At 42.2% G+C, this 24,029-nt stretch overlaps 1 protein-coding gene across 1 annotated transcript in view; it reads left to right on the forward strand.

Annotated features, from left to right (window-relative positions):
- The window catches only part of PCSK2 (proprotein convertase subtilisin/kexin type 2), a 271,929-nt gene that overhangs the window by 117,033 nt on the left and 130,867 nt on the right, over nucleotides 1–24,029 (forward strand). The window lies entirely within an intron of this gene.

Raw genomic sequence — 24,029 nt, forward strand, 5'->3', positions numbered from 1 at the left:
ATTAACCGCCAACAAAGATGGCGGTTAATTTGCATATGTAGGCCGAAGGGGCGGAGCGAAGACTGAAGGCGGCTCTGGCCTGAGCAGTGAGGGCTGTGAAGGCGGCTCCGGCTGGAGCAGCAAAGGCTTTGAAGGAGGCTCTGGCCGGAGCAGCAAAGGCTTTGAAGGAGGCTCTGGCCGGAGCGAAGGCCTGGGTCCCCGGTGCCAAAGGAAAACCGGTGCAGGCAGCCAGGGGAAGGGAAGGCCTATTGCATGAATCTTTTCATGCAACAGGCCTCTAATAACATATAATTGTATATAATTTATCTATAATACACATTATAAATAATATATAATTGAATAGAATCAAACCTTATATATAATAATATATAACTATATGTGTAATTTAAATAGTTACATGATTTAATGTTATATTAAACTATATATAAGTTGATATATAATTTTTAGTAGAAGGGACATTTGTAATACAGATAATAAACTGTGGCTTTAAACGTCAGACAATCCACATGTTTTACTGATTACACTAAACATTTGGAGAAAGAAGGTAGTGCAGAAGGGGAAAGAAGAGGAGAGAAGGAGGAGGCAAGTTCAAAGCTGGAATGATTTTGGAGATAACCTTCCATACCAACACCACGTGACTGTCCTGGAAGATGAGGTCCAAAGGGGGAAATGACTTGCCCAACATCCCACAGCCAACCAATGGCTGAGCTATGAGTAAAATTATGAAACCTGAAACAAAACCACTAGGCTTTTTGCTTGAATTGAGGAAATTTATACAGTTATACAACTCAAAGACTCCACTGAATATCCTTATCATCAATTACCATAACTTTGTGGAACCCAGCAGGCAGCAGAGCTAAGATATCCTGCTGGCTCTCCATCCTCCCCACAGCCAGGCTGCTGAATTACATTCCAGAACCATAGTTGCTACTTGGTGTTCCAGCTTCATAAGCAGGTTGAGAATCATGTGCTGGGCTTTAATTAAAAATAATAAAATTAAAGAACTAAACACGGTGTTGAATAGAAACAAACCATTACTCTCCCTTAATCACTTAGGCCAAGCAATTTATCTTTGTATTTGGCAAACTCTCAAAAGGAATAAATCAATATTAAATCTGAAATTCGATGACTCAGAGGTTTTGGGGGAAAACAAACCTCCCAATGCATAACAAAAAGGCAAGATCAAGGATGAGTTTGGGATGTTTTACAAGTTGTTATGTTCTACTATTGAAAAGAGAATTATCCCCCAATTATTTAAAAGCAAGCTCATTTTCCATAGAGGGGAATTCTGCTCATAAAAACAGATACACTCTTTCATTGCCACAAACATTATCTGAGTGTCTTTCTGTATGCTTTGTCTGATATTTAAGGTTGTAGAGATTTAAAATGCCTGATACTTATATTCAAGTGCATCTGATGTTCAAAAACAGATGATTATTAAGTTTAAAAACTGTACCCTTACAACTACCACGTGCATAGCTTTATAATTGACAAGGCATGATTGCACGCTTTATCTTGTTCTACATCCCTAAAACTCACAGAAGTGATCTAAAAATATATGCTCTTTGTAGAAAATTAAAAAATTATATAGAGAAAAAGATCCTTCTCTATATCAAGCTCCTCTTTTACTTCCACACCCCAGAGGTGATTCTTAACATTAGTTTGGAATCTATCCTTCTGGAAAAGTACTGCCAGTAGAATATAACATGAGCCATAAACAGGTACATAACACTAAGTAGTCACATTTTTTAAAAAGTTAAATAAAAAGTAAAATTGATTTTAATAATAGTATATTATATGTAAACCAATATATCCCAAATATTATCATTTCAACATGTAATCAATATAAATTATAGTGAGATATTTTATATTCTTGTACTAAGTCTTCAAAATTGAGTAGGTATTTTATACTTACAACATCTCTCAACTCAGATTGACCATATTTTAAGTGTTTAATAGCCACATGGACAATGGCTACCTATTTGACAATGCAACTCTAAATATTTCATTCTATATACAATCAGTTATAAAGTGTGTGTATATGACAGAGAAAGAGAGAGAGAGACCAGAGGATGGTATATCAGTTAAGAGTTCTTTTGCTGCCAGTAACAGAACTAATAAAGACTTAAATAATAAAGGCCATAATTAGCCCATGTAAGAGAAAGCCTGGATTTTTAAGACTGACAGTTCCAAGACTAGACCAGCAGTTAATAATCCAGGCTCCAATTCTCCCCCTGCCCCCTGTGCTGGCAAGATGGTTCTTCAGATCCACAGCGTGCATCTCTTCACACCAGCCTCCAACTCAACAAGCAGAAGGATGGCTGGAAAGTGAGAAAGAGCCCTTCCTTTATTCTGCAGGGGGAAAACCTTTCCCAGATGCCCCCTTTATAGCTTTTTGGCCAGAACAGCTCAGATGTCCTTCCCAAGTCACAGGAAAGCTGGGTAAACTGGTGTCTGGCTATTTTAGTCTCTGTAGTGAGAAGCAGGAAATGGAGACTGGATAATAGGTAAGCACCCAAAGATCACATTTTGATCTAGAAGGGGAATTCCTGACTCAAACAGCACGCCTGCTTTAGAGTCAAATGAATTCTTCCAACACACACTTCATGGACTGTGCCAATTTACACTTCATCCAAAACTGTATTAAAGAATGTTTCACCCCACTATGGATTCTTAAATAACCCTGTATAGTTTATATTTATTTTATGAGAATCACCTTCATTTTACCCCGAAGGTTAATGACTTGCCCAGGTCACAGCCAAAAAGAGGCTGAGCAATGAGCCGTCTCTTAAATCCTGGTCTTCTGTTGACAGACTCACTGTTTCTTCCATTCTCAGAGGAGAGCTGCCTGACCAGTAAAGAATAGCTTGTGAAACTGAACATAAAATTTAATAATCTCAAATTAAATCTTGTGACCAGTTTGAAACCCAATATACTAGTAAGACTCAGTCCCTTCCCAGCATAAGCAGGGGTGTTAATGAAAACCCCTGGGTGTGCAGACCTTGCCTGACATCTACCAGATCCTGGGGCACTGCATCATTTGTCTACTCAGGATAGCTTTTATTCTTGAAAAGAGGGTAAAAATCTCAAAGTACCTCATGTGATATGGTTTGAAAAAAGAAAAGAACAACAACACTTCTGAGGTTGGCAGAAGTGTTCAAATCTATTGGATAAATGGTCACTGAGATTCAGAGAAGTAAGGTGATTGGGTCAAGATCAAATATGTGAACTAAAACCCAGGTCTTGGATTCTAGGATATATAAGAAAGACCTTGGATACTAGATGTCAGGGAAGGGTTTATTCTCTTCTATTATCAAAAACTTGCCCTAACCGGTTTGGCTCAGTGGATAGAGCATCGGCCTGCGAACTGAAGGGTCCCAGGTTCGATTCCGGTCGAGGGCATGTACCTTGGTTGTGGGCACATCCCCAGTAGGAGGTGTGAGGGAGGCAGCTGATTGATGTTTCTCTCTCATCGATTCTAACTCTCTATCCCTCCCCCTTCCTCTCTGTAAAAAATCAATAAAATATATTTTTTAAAAAAAACTTCCCAAAGGTCCAGGCACAGGATATAATAATTATAGTTCACATTCACAGAGCATTTATTACATGCTAAGCACTATTTTGAAATCTTTGCATTTGTTATCTTATTTAATCTTCACAAAAGTAATGTGAAGTAGTGAGGTTAGCTACTTCTATGTAACAAATGAATCTTACATGATGCCCTTATGATCTAGGCACCTAGCCCCACATGTAAACCCACATTCTATTGGCCAAAGTAAGTCACGTGACCAAGCCCAAAATCAATGGGTGGGGAGCACCCATGGAGGTTGAGGGAGAGAGGATGACGATTTGCTGAACAATAATTTAATCTATCTTACATGAATTTTATTATTTCATATTTATAGATGAGGAAACAGGTATAGAGTGATTAAGAAACTTGCCCAAAGTCAGTTCTAAAGTATTGGAGTTGAAATGTAGAGATTGAAAGATAGAAAAGACTCAGTTCTGTCTGGGACATGGTTCCTTGCCTTAACACTTGAATTCATATGGCATAGAAAATTTTATTTTTTTGAAGACTATCTCAATATCAAAATTTGCTTAACCCTTTCAGGTCATAGCCATCTCTATCATCATTTCAGGGAATTTATAGAGACCAACCTACATCGCGCGCGCGCGCGTGTGTGTGTGTGTGTGTGTGTGTGTGTGTGTTTCTGATTAACAGAAATAACATCTTGCTTGAAAATTTCACACTCAATGGACCTCCCACATAAATAGTACTTTCTCATTATTTTCCTGATGGGAATTGGAGTCATTCCAGTATCTTCGTAGAAATAGGAGGCTTCCAACAAGCAGAGAAATCCTTCTATATTCACCCCTATCACAGGGTCAAATGGAATTGAGAATAGGGTGTTGGATTTGATAAGTAAGAGGCCACTGATGAAGCTATCGTATAAAATTCCTGGGGGAGGGGACATCTGACATGGATTCCTTCAGAGCAATGGTTCTCAAATTGTGGTCCCCTGGACTAGCAACACCATCATTACTTGGGAACTTAATAGAAATACAAACTCTCAGCACCACCACCATCCCTGCTCCCCCCCTCCCCACCAAATCTACAGAATCAGATACTCTAGGAGTGGGACCCAACAATTTTTGTTTTAACTAGCTCATCAGAAGATTCTGGCACTACTTCTAAATTTAAGAACCACTGCTTTAAGGGATTCTGAGAACACAAAGGAACACAGCTGTGTCCAGCACTCAATGTTGCTGACCTGCTAAAAGGTTAATGGTGGTCTACTGTAGAGTTCACATTCTTGGTTCTGTGAATGTGAAAGCTACAGTCAGTTACTTCTGTGTAACAAACTTTCCTTTATTTTTAGCTGTGTCCAGCACTCAATGTTGTTGACCTGCTAAAAGATTAATGGTGGTCTACTGTAGATTTCACATTCTTGGTTCTGTGAATGCGAAAGCTAGTCAGTTACTTCTGTGTAACAAACTTTCCTTTATTTTACTACTAGAGGCCTAGTGCACGAAAATCGTTCCATGCCACCCCCTGGTGGTCAGCGCACGTCATAGTGAGCGATAGAACTCCCAGTCTCCCCATCAAACTTCTGCGGGGACACTTTGCATATTACCCTTTTATATATATAGATATGTACAATAGTTGTGTTCGCTTATAGTTCTCTTAGCCACTGTCTTCCAAGAGGAACCCATTTTGTATTATGTTTGCTTTGATTTCTCTAGGAATGGAAAGTTTGCAATATTTTCCCTTTTGAAAAGTATATCAATCATCCTAGATTGGATCCTGGATCATTTTTTTGCCATAAAGAATATTAATGGGACATTAATTGAATGGAGTGTGATGATTAAATCATAACATTTTATCAATCTCGAAAAACCATTAGTCGGGACACTCGTAAGTCAAGGCCCCACTGTATATAGATATGTACAATAGTTGTGTTCGCTTATAGTTCTCTTAGCCACTGTCTTCCAAGAGGAACCTATCTTGTATTATCTTTGCTTTGATTTCTCTAGGAATGGAAAGTTTGCAATATTTTCCTTTTTGAAAAGTATATCAATCATCCTAGATTGGATCCTGGATCATTTTTTTGCCATAAAGAATATTAATGGGACATTAATTGAATGGAGTGTGATGATTAAATCATAACATTTTATCAATGTTAATTTTCTGATTTTCACAATTGAAATATGGTTATGTAATAGAATGTGATTGTTTTTAGGGAATATGTACTGACATATTTAAACGTAAGGGGCCATAGTATTTGCAACTTTCTGTCAGATAGTTTAGAAAAAATGTGGAGGGTGTGAGGGAGAGAATAATAAAGTCAGTGTGGTAAAATGTGGTGTGCACTAGTTTTACTCATTTTTTTTGTATTATTTCAAAATAAAAAGTTTAAAAAAGAAAAGCAAATAGAACCATCACGACTTATGCTGCAAGTGTATGCCATTCATTTCACAGAATCTCCTGTTTCACAGTCTAGGGTGTTTGGGAGCATCATTTTGAGGGGGGGAGAGAATAATAAAGTCAGTGTGGTAAAATGTGGTGTGCACTAGTTTTACTCATTTTTTTTGTATTATTTCAAAATAAAAAGTTTAAAAAAGAAAAGCAAATAGAACCATCACGACTTATGCTGCAAGTGTATGCCATTCATTTCACAGAATCTCCTGTTTCACAGTCTAGGGTGTTTGGGAGCATCATTTTCAGCCCTCCAGGATGTCAGACACAGAGGTGCCTCTACTGGGCACTAGGGGTGGGGAAAACAGGAGTATGATGATCATCACAGCGGAAAGGTTCTTCTCCTCTCCAACTTCCTGTGACATTTATTGTCTTCATGTTTATTCAGCAATATTTAAAAGTGGTATAAGAGCATAGCCTCTGGGGCCAAAGAGCCAGGGTTCAAATCCTGCCTCATCCACTGTGACCACAGTCAGGCAAGCCCCTGTGTCCTCATCTGCAGACGGGGATTGCAACACTAACGGGGATTAAGTAAGTGTGAAGTGCTAAGTGCTGTGCTGAGTGCATAGTAAGTTATTCAGCGTTTACTAATTTTATTATTGCAATGCACATCTTTGTTATAAGTCACATCATATATTTATGGCTTTACCTCCAGATCCATTGCAAGTTCACAGCTTGTTCAAGTTCATCTGGTCCACTCTTTCATTTTACATCTGATGAAATGGCGAGGTCAGATAATTTGCCCCAGGTAGTAGAGCTTGTCAGTACTACTAACCAATGCAAGTCATTTGTGCCTGAAGTCATTTCTGCCAGCATACTTTCAAAGTTAGGGGTTTGGGAGAGTGTGATATGGGTACTCTGGTTTTCCAGAGAAGGTTTTTGGGTGGAAAATAGCTTTGCTTAGGGCAGTGATGGCGAACCTTTTGAGCTCGGCGTGTCAGCATTTTGAAAAACCCTAACTTAACTCTGGTGCCGTGTCACATATAGAAATTTTTTGATATTTGCAACCATAGTAAGACAAAGACTTATATTTTTGACAAGTCATTTGTGCCTGAAGTCATTTCTGCCAGCATACTTTCAAAGTTAGGGGTTTGGGAGAGTGTGATATCGGTACTTTAGTTTTCCAGAGAAGGTTTTTGGGTGGGAAATAACTTTGCTGAGGGTATCAGGTACCTGGGAATAATATTTCTCACCAGAGTCGTCAGAATGAGAATGCACCAGCTATCCTAGAAGCACTGAACTATAATTCATTTTTTAAATGTTTGGTATTTTGAGGACAATGGGAAAGAGCACAGTAAGAGAACCAGAAAACTGTGGGTTTAAAATCACAAATTAACTTGGGGAAGTCACTTAACTTCTCTAAGCCCTGATTTCTGCATCCAGATGCAGTTAGCTGTATTTCCCTCCCAGTGTGGTGACAAGGAAGAAATGAGATGACTACAGGAGGCTGTGTCTGGGGCCATGGTGGTCAATAATTTTGGTTCTTTGCTCCAAGAGAGGGGATGGCTGACTTTTGGCAGAGAAGCTCATGATAAAGATCGAGCTAGTGAGGGCCAACAGGAAGGTGCCAGTGAAGGGTTGAGAGACCTGGCAGAAGAGCACCCATGGGTTCTTCCCTGAGAAAGGTCGAGAGGACCTAGAGCTGTGTGACCAGTACTTTTTCATTCACACACCTGTGAGCCTGGGATGGAGATTTTTGCCACCAAGTGGATCATCAAGGAAGCATATAAAATAGCAATATATCACTTTTATTCTCACATCCTCAGTCATGTTGGGTTTCCCCTGCCATTAACAGGCTAATTAGAAAAGCATTATGATATAGAGTCCAGGACCTTGGTTTCAGACTGGGACAAATCTGGTATAAAACCAGCAACTTTAAAATTGTGTGACTTTAGGCAAGTTACTCAAGCTTTGTGACGTTCAAATTTTCACTCGTAAAATGGTGGATAATTGCTGTGGTGAACATTGCTGTGTAACAAATTACCCCCACACCTTGAAATGTAAAAACAAACAAACAAACAAACAAAAAAATAACAAGAATTGCACTTGCCCCATAATTTGTAGGTCAAGAGTTCCAGAAGGCCAGCCAGTGTGGTGCAGTGGTTGAGCATCGACCTATGAACCAGGAGGTCATGGTTTGATTCCCAGTCAGGGCACATGCCCGGATTGCAGGCTCAATCCCTAGTAGGGGGCATGGGGAAGCAGCCAATCAATGATTCTCTCTCATCATTGATATTTCTATCTCTCCCTCTCCTTTCCTCTCTGAAATCAATTTTAAAAAAGAGAGAGAGAATGAATTCAGGAAGGGCTCAACAGTCCCCACGTGGAACCATGTGGTGTCTCACATGGTTGCAGTCACATGGGCCACTCACACAGCTACCCGCTGGGAGTCTAGCCAAGGACATTGACATTGCATGGCCTCTCCAGCATGTTGGCTTGCTGGAGTTCTGTACATGGTGACTGGCCTCGCTAAATCAAAACAACTAGGTAGCCTTTTCTGACCTGGTATTGGAAGTCAGATGGCATCACTTCCACCAAGCTTGACATGGTTGAAACTGTCACAAGCCCACTTGGAGCAGGGGCAGAGACAGAGGACCCAGCTCTTACTGCGAGGACCATCTGAGAACTTACAGACAGGTTTTAAAGCTGTCACAATAACACTGTGTTAGAAGTCTGCTGAAAGGACTTAGACATATAATTGTGAAGTCTCTTGCATGTAGTGTTATTTTTGAGATTTTTATCATTATTGGCTTATAACAGGACTAGAGGCCCAATGCACGAAACCCGTGCAAGAGTAGGCCTTCCTTCCCCAAGCTGCTGGCACTGGCTTCTCTCTGGCACCCAGGACCCAGGCTTCCCTCACAGCCCCGGCTTTGGAAAGATGTCTGGTCTAATTAGCATATTACACTTTTGTTATTATAGATAATAAGGTGCTGCTTGTCATCAGCTGGAGACATGCATGTTATAAGAGGAACACAGGTAGATGGTGTCATTTCTTCAAGCCACACTTTTATAAAAACGGAGTCACTTGAATCCAGGCTAGCAACCAGGTGAATGCCATTGACTGCTTAGATGAATTGATCGAAGGCCTTCTCCAGGTCCCTAAGAAGCCTTGATCTGCTTTCCTCCCCAGCACTGTGTGACTGTCACTGAATGGTGAGAGTCTGTCTAAATGGGCAGAGATATTGATTTTCTTTTCTACCTTTTTTGAAAGCTCTTTGCTTACCAGGTGCTGAGCAAACATCAGGCAAATGGCAGACCCTGTAGAAATAGATCAAGTGAGGAGTAACAAAGGCAGTTATGGCTTTCTGAACATGCAGCTGGTTAAGCTTCAGGTGCCCCCTCCATACACACTCTGCTTTGAGATTGCAAAGCACACACCATTGTTCATCCCTTATTATTTGCCAATTGATAATGCACCTTACCCAGATGGTACTAAGTAGCATCATGGAAAATATGTGCAACATGGAAGTTAAGCTCTCGCCCTGTCTGGAGAGAGCTGACTGAAGGCTGCGGTGAACAGAGTGTTGAAAGTAAGTAGTGCTGTGCACTTCAGAGGATACAGTATGCATCCTAGGATTTCAAATACAGAATTGATTCTACTCTTGAAAATGATAAGGAAGGCCCCCCTTACTCTGCCTCAGTGGTGACAAACACAGGATTTCTTTAATATAGGGGACACCTATCAACATTATATTATTACTAGAGGCCCGGTGCACAAATTTATGTATGGGTGGGGTCCCTCAGCCTGGCTGGAGATCAGGGCCAATCAGGGTCATCTCGCCCAGTCCCAATCAGGACCAATCAGGGCCAGCTGGCAGTGGGGAGGGATCACAGGAGGTTGGCCAGCCATGGGAGGTTGGCAATGGGAGCGCACTGACCACCAGGGGGCAGCTCCTGCATTGAGCGTCTGCCCCCTGGTGGTCAGTGCATGTCATAGCAACCGGTCATTCGGCCAAACGGTCTTAACAGTCGCTTAGGCTTTTATAGATAGACTAGAGGCCCGGTGCACAAAAATTTGTGCACTCGGGGGGAGGGGGGGGGCCCTCAGCCCGGCCTGTGCCCTCTTGTTTGCAGCTGGTCACACCCCCTTCAGGGTGGGGGTCCCCACTGGGGTGCCTGGCCAGCCTGGATGAGGGGATGATGGCTGTTTGCAGCTGGTCACACACCCTTCAGGGTGGGGGTCCCCACTGGGGTGCCTGGCCAGCCTGGATGAGGGGATGATGGCTGTTTGCAGCTGGTCACACACCCTTCAGGGTGGGGGTCCCCACTGGGGTGCCTGGCCAGCCTGGATGAGGGGATGATGGCTGTTTGCAGCTGGTCACACACCCTTCAGGGTGGGGGTCCCCACTGGGGTGCCTGGCCAGCCTGGATGAGGGGATGATGGCTGTTTGCAGCTGGTCACACACCCTTCAGGGTGGGGGTCCCCACTGGGGTGCCTGGCCAGCCTGGATGAGGGGATGATGGCTGTTTGCAGCTGGTCACACACCCTTCAGGGTGGGGGTCCCCACTGGGGTGCCTGGCCAGCCTGGATGAGGGGATGATGGCTGTTTGCAGCTGGTCACACACCCTTCAGGGTGGGGGTCCCCACTGGGGTGCCTGGCCAGCCTGGATGAGGGGATGATGGCTGTTTGCAGCTGGTCACACACCCTTCAGGGTGGGGGTCCCCACTGGGGTGCCTGGCCAGTCTGGGTGAGGGGCTGAGGGCTGCTTTCAGGCTGGCGGTTGTTGACTGAAGCTCCCAACCGCTCCTTTTTTTTCTCTTTTTTTATTTTATTCTGGGCCAGCTTTAGCTCTGGCTCTAGCTCTGAGGCTTTGTATCTGGTTTGTTTGCCGTTCTATAATCGAAACAATGTATAACTTCAGCTCTGAGATCCCGGCAGGCTGAAAGCTGGTTTCTAGTGTTTTGTTTAGCTTCTTATTTGCAACATAGTACATAGTTGCTTAGAGTTGCAACTCAGAGGCCGGCAAGTGAGGCGGGGAACGTTGGAGTCTGCAGTCACTGGAGCAAGCAAGCCTCATGTTCGCTTCCAGCTGCCTGGCTGCCGGCCGCCATCTTGGCTGACAGTTAATTTGCATAAGGATATGCTGATTAGCCAATGGGAAGGGTAGCGGTCGTACGCTAATTATCATGTTTCTCTTTTATTAGTGTAGATAGATAGATAGATAGATAGATAGATAGATAAATAGATACCCAGGGAAATTGAAATGTGGTCATCTCTGCTCAGAAAAGACAAGGGAAAAAAAAGAGGCAGGGGTTCCCTCAGGCTGTCAAAGGGAGGCAGATTGGAAATCACCTGCAACTCACAGGACCAGAAGGAACCCAGTGAATAGAACTAGGGATTTTGGTTGGCCCTGTCTCCAATTTGCATCCCCAGAAAACTTGCCTCAAGGACCAAAAAGACAATCTCCAAAGAGTGATATTTTTAATGATTTTACCAGATATTCTGAATTTAAGTGGATTGTTGCTTTCAACGGAATAAGGTGAAAACCATAATGGGGTATTCTTGGTCTTGATTTTAGGTTTTTGCAAGTTTTTTTAAGGAAAAGATTATAACAGGGCAGGCTTGCCAAGCTCTGTGTTTGGAGCACATTTTCAACACTTAGTTTAAAGAACATCCATTTTACCCTCAACTGCAGATGAGAATTGGATGCAGCGATTTCATTTCAAACCAGAAAACAATGTTTGCTTTTCTATTTAATTCCAAGAAGGAACTAAAAGAGAAAGCCATCTCCTCTTACTTTACAAAATTGAAATTTCTTTGTTCTCAAATGAATAGTAAAGTTTTTCAAAGTGCTGAGACAGAAGAATGAGGAAAATAATGTCTAAACATCTCAGTTCTGCATATGATGACCTGAGTTTAGAGCTAGGAAGCTGCAGGTCAGGCAGTCAGTGCAGCTCCAGACAGTCATATTACCTGTCCCCAAACTCAGGCACTTCCAAGATTTTTGTTGGTTTTGCTGCTGTTTTTGTTTTAAAATAGCAACCTCAAAGAAGATTCCCTTTTTGTCAATACATATTTTATTTTTTTTAAATCTAACAAATATTGATTGAGCTCCTGCTAGGCACCTGGCACTGGAGGAAACTGAGAAATGAAGGACAGCACAGTACCTTTAAGGAGCTTTGATTGCTGATGGGAGAGCAAGACGATGCTCCTCTTTTACAGAACAATGAAGACACGGTGTTGCAATTCAAAGAGAAAACAGTCTCATTCCTCTGGTGAGTGTAGGTGAGGCCAAACTGGCAATTGCCCCTCCTTCAAAGTCCAGACAGCAGTCCCAGAAGGGCTACTAGTATAAAAATGTTCCCACAGTGCAGTGATGGCGAACCTATGACACGCGTGTCAGAGGTGACACGCGAACTCATTTTTTTGGTTGATTTTTCTTTGTTAAATGGCATTTAAATATATAAAATAAATATCAAAAATATAAATCTTTTTCTTACTATGGTTGCAAAGATCAAAAAATTTCTATATGTGACACGGCACCAGAGTTAAGTTAGGGTTTTTCAAAATGCTGACACGCCGAGCTCAAAAGGTTCGCCATCACTGCCATAGTGTCTTGCTTTTGAAGCGATTTCACTGGATGCTTCAAGACATGCCATATATATTTCATCAAGAATGTCACACATTTTTAGGAATATCTATCCAACAACTAAAATAACAAGACCCTACTCTGGACAGCTTCTTGGGGCTACACAGCACTTTTCAGATTTCATAAACTGAATGCATTAAAGTGATCAAATTTCACAGGACAAAACAAAGCATGGGAATGTAGTCTGGTACAACCACTATGGAAAGCAGTCTGGCAATTCCTCGAAAAATTAGAAATAGAGCTACCGTATGACCCAACAACCCCACTCCTGGGTATATACCTGAAAAACTCAAAATCATTTATACGCAAAGATATATGCACCCCTATGTTCATTGCAGCATTATTCACCAGTGGCCAAGACTTGGAAACAACCAAAGTGCCCTGCGTTAGAGGACTGGATAAAGAAGATGTGGTATATATACACAATGGATTGCTACACGGCCATAAGAAAGGATGAAATAGCATCATTTACAACAACATGGATGGACCTTGAGAACATTATGCAAAGTGAAATAAGTCAGACAGAAAAAGCTAAGAACTATATGATTTAAGTCATATGTGGAATATAAAACTGAAATTTATTAACACAAATAGCAGTGTGGTTGTTGCCAGAGGGGGGTGAGGTAGGGGGAGAAAGAGGTCCTAATATGAAGTGACAAGAGAAGATTTGACTTTGGGTGGTGGGCCCATGGTCCTATATACAGACTTTGTAACTTAGTAATCCACACAGGAAACCTATATGTTCATGTTGACTAATGTCACCCCAATAAAATTTAATTTGAAAAAAATAATGCTGACGAAGCCTGTCTGGGCAACCTGGTGACTTTCCTTTGCTTTCTAACTATAGGATGATTCAATTCATGTCTAGAAGGGGTGGGGTTTGGGGGGACAGGGAGTGAATGGAAATCAGGCCCTGTCAGGGAATGATAGCAGGCTGTCCCATGTATAAGAGGTGGTGGTGGAGGTGGTAACAGTACCTTCATATGCCCACTGTTCCACAAATGCAAAACTGGAATATGGAAATGCCAGTAGTTCTTTTTTCTCTGAAAGTAAGATAAAATACAGTTTTGCACTTGGTTTTGTTTTCCCCGAGAAAACTGCAGCTTAATGGCACACACAAAACCAAATCTCAGGAAATGTCAGATGGTCTGGTGCTGAATGGCTGACGATTCAAGTCCTGACTGTGTGGTTTAAACAACCCATTTGCAAGGGAGACACCAAAAATGGTGATGTGTTTGAAGCCACGAAGTCTTGGTAATTTGTTACAGTAGCCACAGAAAACGAAGACACTTCAGAATGAAAGCTATTTTCTCCTGGCATTTCTCAGGGGGCAAATCTGAGCACGTGGCTGACTCTGTACCTTCCAGGAGCAGTACTGCAAAGTCGATCCATTACTTTCTTCATTTGTTCTGCATCACCCTGCTGGGCTAATTAATGCCCCATCACTGGGTGTTCCATGCATAAGTAGATGTATGTTATGAATCAATCACTCTGACCTTTATTCCTTGTTTATGTTTTGTCATCCGTGGGCTGCTTAGCTTGACATATGAATTACTCTCCAGCTGCTTGGTGAGGGGGATGCACAGTTACCAGCCCCCAAATATTCTGACATATGCCAATTGCAATGTCAACACACATTTTCTTTTCCACCTTGTCACCCTGGAATCGTTCCGTTGGCAACTAATGAAATACCAATAGTAGGAAAGAATTGCCAAGGCATTGCTGTTGACAAAGGGGTGAACCTTTGTGGAAGATTAAAAATAGATGCCCTTTGGAAAAAAAGAACTGGGGAATTGAATCTTCTCTCTTCTTTAACTCTATTGTCTGAATCCAAACATTAAAACTTCTTCAGATGTGAGTTTAAGAAAAGGAGATTGTGGATTTTCAAGAATCCATTTGTGCTCTCTAGCAGGCAGCTTTTTGGTATGCTACCCCACAGAAAACGTATAAAGAAACAATACTGCAACCTTTGTCGTAGCAATAAATGGTGCGTGTATCCTTCACACTGTAGACATGCTGTGCATAAAGAATGTGTTTAGAAGCAAACACCTTTGGGAGGTTTTTCAGCGTGCCCTCTCACCCCCTGGCCCTCAATCCTCCTCTTCTAAGTGGCACCCAATTCTAAGCCTTGCATCCCTTGTTGTTGCTTTCAGTAGCTCTTCCCCCCGGCTTGCAAGACACTGCCCAAGAGTCTCCAAATTACCTTTTCCATAAATTTTCAGTCCTTCCTTGCACGGATCTCAACCAGCATCAGTGAGAAGAGCAATCTAATTAATGAGTCCACACACGTAGATTGGGAAGTGATAACACCTGGATGTGTTGCCTTTCCCAGAGGACTTGTTTTCCTAATCTTTTTAAATAGAGACATAATCAACTTAGATAATGAAGGCTTACGATGAAAACTTAACTCTTCATGGCTGGAATTCAGTCAGTGTGCATGTGCCCGAGGGGCGGGGGGAAGGGGAGGAGATGGTTTGGGTCACTGGCAGCTTTCTTTGTGCCCCTCAAATCAAATCATTTGCACCACTAATCAAAATCCTGCCCCTGCTTCCACCCTCATAGATGAAATGGATTCCATAGACATATTATACATCATAATTTTAGACAGTAACATTTATAGTGTGTCTCATAGTTCCCAAGAAGAAAAGATTATTTCACACGATCCTCACCATTAGGCCTATATGGTCAAGAATCCCACCATCTCTGTGCTATACATCAAGGCGTAGACAAACTTTTTCTGTGAAGGGCCAGAGAGCAAATACTTCAGGCTTTGTGAGCTATATGATCTCTGTTACAACTACTCAAGTCTGCCATTGTGGCGTGAAAACAGCCAGAGGCAGGATGCAAACAAACAGGTACAGCTGTATTCAACAAACTTCTATAAAAAACAGGCAGTGGGCTGGATTTGCCAATCCCTGCTCTAGATGAAAAACAAACAAACAAACACATAATTCAGAGAATTTGAGGAACCTACCCCAGAACACACACAAATAACATGTAAACCTGCTGGGGGCCAGCCCCTGGGGGTCCAGGGGTTCCCAAAGGTGTGGACGGAGTCGGCGAAGAATGTTTTACACGGAGACAGCGTTCAGAACTCTCTAGCTCTCTTTAGTCTCCATGGATCTTCCTGTGCCTGGCTGAGGCCACAGAGAGAGATCCTGAGGCAAGCTGAGCCTTTATTTTTATAGTCAGAGGTAAACTAGGTAGTGGTTACCAAATTTACACTATTCTTGTGAGTTTCACTTGTTTACACTGTTCTTGTGAGTTTCACTTGTTTTTGTTCTTGTTACACTTCCCTCAGCCCATTAGCTTCCCAGGTAAGATCTAGGGAGTGTTATAAAGTCAAGCCTAATTATGCTAAGAGGACTGTGCCCTCTAAGCTGGGACTTGTTTGTGACTTTGCCAACAGGTCAGTCCGAGGTTTAACCCTATAGCGGCTCCCCACATAAACCGACCCAGGACCTGATCCCATTTCTTTCTGATTCCAAACCTTGTTCACACATCGCACTGTGTTTAAGGTATGGTCTTTGGCACTTGATCGAGTCATGACTTTGGATTAAATCACCCACACTTTCCACCCATCCCCTCTTTTCCCCACACACACTTGAGCAGCAGAAGCTGGGACTGGGCTCCCATCAAACCCTGCAATCATGGCAACAGAGTGAAGGTAACTGACTCACAGGACCAACCAAGCAATCTTGATGCTATTAGCTCTCCCTAAAGAGGCTTACCAGCCACAGACAGAATAATTAATGAGACTTGCACTGCAAATTCAGTTAGGTTCACCTGTTCCTTCCAGAAACACATTAGTGAGCCCTCCCTCCAGCGAAGAATTCAGACCAGGTATCCTAGAGACACCCCACCCAGCATCTTCCTTCTAGTTCACTAGCAGAACAGGACCATGCACCAGCGTCACCATGGAGGCTTTGCGGGGGACGAAGCTCTGGGAAGCTGTGTTCCTGCGCTGTGCTAGAGCTATCCATTCCCAGCTGAGCATCAGGAGCACCTTCTCTATGGGCCCTGCCGGCTTCTCTTTCCCTCCCACTCCTGAGTGCCTCCCCAGGAAGGAGGAGCACTGTGGTGGGGCCACAGCTGAAGTGGATAGGGGCAATGCCTTTGCCTCACTACTCCTCTTTCCCCCCTCATCTTCCTGTTCCTCCTCCCATATGTCCACTTAGGAACCTTCTGTGTTAGACTGAGGTCTTTCTGCCCACCTGCGATGGAAAACAGAGCCGTCCACATGGCCCAGGCAGGCTCTCTTTGGCTATATTGTGTCCAAGGCCAAAGCTAGTAATATATGAATATATTAAGGTGGCTTAGCCTTGCTTTGCTTCTTTTCCACACTCACCTCTCAGAAGAACCTCATTGAGAGGATCATGTCATTTTGGTCAAGACAGCATTCAGGGTACCTAACATCTCTGGAAAATTGTCCTCTCAAGCATACCCCAGTCTAGCCATCCCTGCCTCCACATCCGGCATAGCACCTACCATCTTTTATTATCCTTTTCCTTAATGTAATCCCCTAAATCCAACTCATGACATTCCCCACCATCCCGGAAACAAGAGCAAGATTGAAATCATGCTTGAAGTGCACCCCCAAGTAAGATGCACATGTGCTAGCAAACCTGGGAGCTGGCATTGGACCTGCTAAAGGCACTCTGATCAGTTGCCTCTGTGCTTCACTCCACCAAAAACATCTTTCGATCCCTCCCTAATTACATTGACTTATCTCGGTATATCTTATATACAGGGCTCTAGTTGATAGATAGCAATTTGTTAATATCTTGTCACTGAGATGCAGTGACTGGAACTGTGGCCGGAGGCACGCAGCCATATCCTCTCTCCTCAATTGATCGTCTTCATTCTTGCAAGATGGGCAAACCTCTCTAAATGAGGGCAATCAATACGGTGCATTCAGCCATGAGTGTGGCTTAACTCCCTGTTCTTTGAAAAGTTAAGCCCTGTGATTTGCCTATAATTGGGCTTTCCAAAAAGTCACCCTGCCTGCTCAAGGGGGAAATTAAATAGCCAGACTCCCCCCGACTGTTTGCTGCCTGTTTCCTCCCTTCACTCTCCCTCCCAGCAATTGACCTCCCTGGGTCATGTCCCCTTATACCTCTCTCCTTTCTAGATCCCTGTTTGCATCTTGATAACCAAGGCCAGCAGTTGGTAGCAAAGCAGATGAACTAGAACATCTGAGCTTAGGTGTGGTCTCCTTCCTCCATCATCTTTCACATCACCACCAGCAATGGCTTTTTCTGGGTTCCTTGTTTCATAAGCTGTGTTCAGCTCATCAGTTCAAACACGGGTATAACACACTGCCTTGGAAAGGCAAAGGCAAAAAGAGGTGGGTGTTCTGCCTTCAGGACACACATGGGAAGGACTCCAGCTGGTTTCTCTTTACATGTTTACTTTGATTTGTCTGAAGCTAGCTAAGAGCAAGAAGAAGGGAGCAAGGGCACCCTGACCTGCTTTGGAATAAGACATGCCTGGCTTGAGGTGGGATGGAACAAGGAGAGGCACCATCCCATTGCCTGTCCGCCAGCCTCAAAAATTATAACATTGGCAATGCTTATAGTAGCAATGGTAGGCATATATTGGGTACGTACTATGAGCCAGGTGTTATGCATTATATGCATTATCTTGTTTGATGCTCACCAAAACCCTAATATGAAGTAGCAGCAGAGAAGCAACATGGAACAATAGTGAAGTATGCAGATGTGCAACCAGATTACTGGAGTGTTGTATGAGTTTGCTGGGACTGCTGCCATAACCCAGTACCACAAGTCGGTGGCTTAAACAGAAATATATGTCTCACAATTCTGGAGTCTAGAAGACCAAGATCAAAGTATAGATGGGGTTGGTTCAGTCAGCCCTCAATATATGTTAGCCATTATTATGTCTCATCCCCACTTTACAGATGAGCAGGTTGGGACTTTTAGGGAGATACAAGTCAACTTATGACACTGGTAAATAAAATAATTCTTAGTATAGAAGATAATAGTGTGACAATCAATCACACTGTGGATTCATAACCTTCGGTATTTTCAGCAACATGTAGTTTTGTGTTTTATGTTCCTTTTCCTGTGCTCACTTCAAGCCAAGCAGTTCCCCACACCCTTTGAGACAGGTTTTCCTATGGTTCCCCTTTCTCGCCCCTCCCCTGCTCAGCACAGTTAATGCTAATTAGCAGCTGTTTAATCATCAGCCCAGGGAAAAAGCAATCCCGTACCTGCTCTTTAGAGAGTTAACATCCACCGTTCAGCCCTCCGGATACTGGAAGGTTGACTGTGTCCCGTATCTTAGGGAGAGGCAATGTGCCTTGGTGAAGAGTTCATAGCATTTAGAAGTGATGAGCCTGGATGACTCCACCATGCTTACAACTGTTAGACAATGGCCTTGGAACCTCTGTTTTCTCAACACCACAGTTTTGTTGACAAGATTAAATGTTAATGTAACTTTTAAAATAGTATGCTAATGCCCAGAGATCGAACCTGCTTGTAGATGCACAGAAACATTTTTCAGAAGACTAAAGAATTCTTAATTGAGGAGAGGGGTCGATGGGGAGGGCATAGGGGAGCTGCTCAGGTAAAATTTGTGCTGTGCACATGTGTCAAATTCAGGTTTAAAATATCCATCTGTTCATTTTTAATAAAATAATACCCAGTAACAAAACACGCTTGCTTTCTTATATGTTTTATTTGTGTAAATATTTAGGTCTATGGACCAACTTAGGGAAGTATTCTAAAATGAAATACCAATGCTAGCTGTACATTATTTTTTAAGAAGGTAAGAAGCTATAATTAAGTCCCATGCATGTCATTGGGACCATATCTAAGTGGCAATGAAAGGTATCCTGCGTGAAAGGCTATAATTAAGAGGAGGAGGAAGAGAGAATAAAACCAGCCTTTTAGTTATAATGTGAGGAAGGAACGTAGACACTAGGAAACACTTCTCTGACATTTAGGGCTTTCTCACAAATAGAATTATAACACAGAATTCTTCCCCAGAGGTCTTTAAAAGTAGTTTATAACCTCATCTTTCTGCTCCTGGCAATTTGACTTATGATAATAAAAAAAATCCAAATGACCAATAGGAGGGAAATTGTTGGGTAAATTACGGTACTTTACTCTATAGAATATTTAGATAGCCATTAAAATTAAAATATGAGAGCTATATAACAGCATATTAAAATTCCTACGGTTGGATACTTAGTGAAGAAGGTGCACAATTTTATCTATAATATGATTACTGTTATGTAAAAATTAGATTTGAATGCAAATTCAGATTGGAAAAGAACCCAGAAAAATAAAAGCGATTGATGGTATTACATGGTATTGTTCTGGCAGGGGGGATAGAATTGTTTTCCAGTTATTTAAGTGTAATAAGTAAAAATATGTCTTAAAGGTGCTCATCTCTCTTGAAATTGTAGCTGTGGTTTTCATTGAGGTCATGAAGATAAAGCCCTCTGCAGTCTTCTGAGGCCTAATTTTTAGTAGCACGAGATGCATAATTTCAGACAACGGAGTCCTGCTCTGGTGCTCCCGAGTTGCAAGGAGGGTGGCATCAGAGGGTCACATTCCAAAGCATCACTGGTCTCCATTAAAACCTAATTTATGAAATTGAAAATTAATCTTATGGAAATGGATTTAAACAGTCTTATCATTTGGATGTACTTGGTCTAATTGATTTGGGAGTAACATGGCTTTAGCTTTCGCTGCTATTGCATATTTAAAAAGATAAAATCTGATGTGTCCTCCTGTGTTTATGCTGCTGGGAAACAACCTGCAGATGAGAGCGTTCAGACATCCACATGGTAGGTAGTCTGCCCAGCAAAGATCCCAGCAAAGGGAAGCTGCTCAATGAAGTCATTCCTGTCGATGAATCCACTATAACCAGACTCCCTCAGGGCAGGCCAGTAACCGCCTCCTTTAGTGAGGAGAGCAGATAGAGGCCAGGCTGTGGGACCAAAAGGGGAAGATGAGATGGCCGAATGCAGGCTCCTTCCTTCCCAAGTTAACGTGGCACTCTTATTTGAATATAGTTTCTGCCCTTATCCTTGGTTTTGCTTTCCGTGGTTTAAGTTACTGGTGGTCAACCTTAGTCAGAAAATATTAAATGGAAAAAAACAATTCATTCTATTTAAATTATGTGCCTTTGTGAGTATATTGAATTCTCACGCTGTCCTGCTTCAACCAACCCAGGATGTGAATCATCCCTTTGTCCAGTGTGTCCACACTACGTATGCTCTCCCTCACCCCCTCAGTTACTTACTAGCCTTTTTCATTATCAGATCAACTATGGAGGTATCAAAGTGCTTGTGTTCAAATAACCCCTATTTTACTTAATAATGGCCCCAAAGCACAAATGATGCTGGCGATTCAGATATGCCAAAGAGAAGCCATAAAGTACTTCTTTTAAGTAAAAAGGTATGTGTGTGTAGGAAAAAACACAGTACTATCCGCTGTTTCAGTCATCTACTGGGGATCTTGGAACGTGGATAAAGGGGGGCTATTGTATTTGCTTTCATAGTATTAAAAAGGTTTTATGAGGGTGTGTCTGGTTCTTTCCAGGTTGAAAACTACATTGACTTGGACATTTTAAATGTTCTACATTAATGCTTACACACAAGCACAGAGACACATATATAAATGCATGGATATATTCTGTGGCAGCTGTGAGAACATGCTGACAGGCCCCTGACGACAGAGAGAGTAATTGACCAGGGACCCCAGCAGCTGCACTCTGAAATCTATTACCGTGTTGGCAACAGGCCATGCTGGCCAGAGCTGCTCCAGTCAGTGACTGAGCTCGACAGGAGTACTGAGGCAGACCTACCCCTGGGAGACACAGGGGCCCTCTGACAGCCGACTTTGGATCCCCAACAGCTTTGCCAAACCTTCTTTAGACTATGGGGCAGTCAAGGACTCTTTTGCCCAACTTTGTACGCTCTCTTCTTTATGGGGCCAGACTTGCAACACGGTTTCTTGCATTTTCTCTCCTAAGAAACTTCTTGCATGTTTAATCCCATCTTGACATCTGCTTCATATAAACATATTTAGGGTGTCCCAAAAAATGTATACATACATTTTGAATAATTATAAAGGCATTGTTTATTAAAATACATTTCATTTTCAAAATTGAGTTAACAACTGTTAAAGTGTGTATACATTTTTTGGGACACCCTGTATATGCATATATATTTAAATTGGAATCATCTGATGGGCACTAGTTGTGTCCAAATTTTGCCATTATAAAAATATCCATCTAGCCTCGCCGGCATGGCTCACTGGTTAAGCGTTGACCTATGAACCAGGAAATCATGGTTTGATTCCCAGTCAGGGCACATGTCTGGGTTGCAGGCTCCATCCCTAGTGTGGGATGTGCAGGAGGCAGCCAATCAATGATTCTCTCTCATCATTGAAGTTTCTATCCCTCTGTCCCTCTCCCTTCCTTTCTGAAATCAATAAAAATATATTTTTTAAAAATATAACTATCCCTTCTTTTCAATGATATTGCTACTTCTTTGGGGGATTTTTTCATTTTCAAAATTGAATTATCAGCTGTTAAAGTGTGTATACATTTTTTGGGACACCCTGTATATGCATATATACTTAAATTGGAATCATCTGATGGGCACTACTTGTGTCCAAATTTTGCCATTATAAAAATATCCATCTAGCCTCGCCGGCATGGCTCACTGGTTAAGCGTTGACCTATGAACCAGGAAGTCATGGTTTGATTCCCAGTCAGGGCACATGTCTGGTTTGCAGGCTCCATCCCTAGTGTGGGGTGTACAGGAGGCAGCCAATCAATGATTGTCTCTTATCATTGAAGTTTCTATCCCTCTGTCCCTCTCCCTTCCTTTCTGAAATCAATAAAAATATATTTTTTAAAAATATAACTATCCCTTCTTTTCAATGATATTGCTACTTCTTTGGGGGATTTTTATAGAAACTACACCCCAGTGAATGTCTCTTGCTGCAATACCTCCAAAGAACTCACAGAGCAAACGCTAGATTTCAGAGTGTAGCAGCTGGGGTCCCTGGTCAATTACCCTTGCTACACCTACCACTTCTTTTCTATATGGATAGCATTTTGGATAGAATTAAGAGTTTTTTTCTGGCAAATGAGCCCTAGGCCTTCTGTGTGAGTGTGTAGATGGGGAAGTGAGGAGCTACTCCCCCACAGCATCCTTCCACATTCCAGGGAAGCAGGAAGACAAGGGTTTGGGCCACATCTTCAACCTCTTCATTCTTCCCTGCCCACCACCACTCTTGACTTGGACTCTCTTGTCCCATATCAGAGTTCTTGATTGCAAGCAACAGGAATAGATTCTGTATCACTTATGCAAAAGAGAATTTGTTGGAAAGTTTTGGAGCTTACAATCTATGGGAGGCTGAAGGATCAATCCTGAGGGAGCCCCAGGGCTGGCCTATAGGATTCAGATCCTGGAAGAGAGATACCCACTGAGCACTTCTGTGGCAAGGAGAGCTTCAGTCTCTTTACAGCAGGCAGGTGCCTCAAATTTTACTCCACTAACACGGAACCTAGTGGACTCGGTGATGACTCAAAGTGAATTTCCCTAAATAAGATTTAGGTGGAAAAAGTACTCTCAAGGAAGATAAGGTGGTAGGGCCATTAAGAGAAATAAAATGAAAGATAGATAGATAGATGATAGATAGATAGATAGATAGATAGATAGATAGATAGATAGATATAGATATATAGATATATAGATATATAAAGATATAGATATATTTCCCCTAATATACTGGGGAAATTTGGTAAAAGGAGAAATAAATGTTAGGCAGAAAAATATAACTTAAATAAATAATAAGTTTCCAGCACACACTTTTTTATACATTTGCATAGTCTGTGAGGGTGTAGATGTTCAGAGACTGGCCACAGCTATTGGGTGATAGATTAGTTTTTCCCAAGTGAAAGAAAGTTTTCTGATTGAGACAGAGCCTAGCTGTTGCCAGGAGCCTGTTTGAACTATTTCAGCTCCTGAGCTTTATTTCCATCCAAGGGCTTGGGGTTCTAATGTTTTACTGTCCAAAACCGAAGTGTTGTCATTGCAAGGACAGCAGCACCATCCATCAATTTCTCTTCAAAGGTCCCTCGCTTGCCTTCTACAGCTTTGCTATGGATTTAATTACTGTCTCTCCACACAGGTTGTTTGTTTGTTTGTTTGTTTGTTTGTTTGTTTTTGTTTTGGGCTGATTCCCAAATGTGATAGCCCAAATCACAGTACTATCAACAAATGGAAAGGCTGAGAAGCCCTCCAGAAAAATGATCAATGAGGTTTCACTCTCTCCCTCCCTGATCCATATCACTCTCTTTTCCTTCATAGAAGTGTTTCTTTGCTTCGTTTTCTTTCCCTTAATGGCCCTACCACCTTACCTTCCTTGAGAGTACTTTTTCCATCTAATTCTTGTTTAGGGAAACTCATTTG

This window comes from Myotis brandtii, unplaced genomic scaffold (assembly GCF_000412655.1).
Source record: "Myotis brandtii unplaced genomic scaffold, ASM41265v1 scaffold137, whole genome shotgun sequence".
Classification (NCBI taxonomy): domain Eukaryota; kingdom Metazoa; phylum Chordata; class Mammalia; order Chiroptera; family Vespertilionidae; genus Myotis; species Myotis brandtii.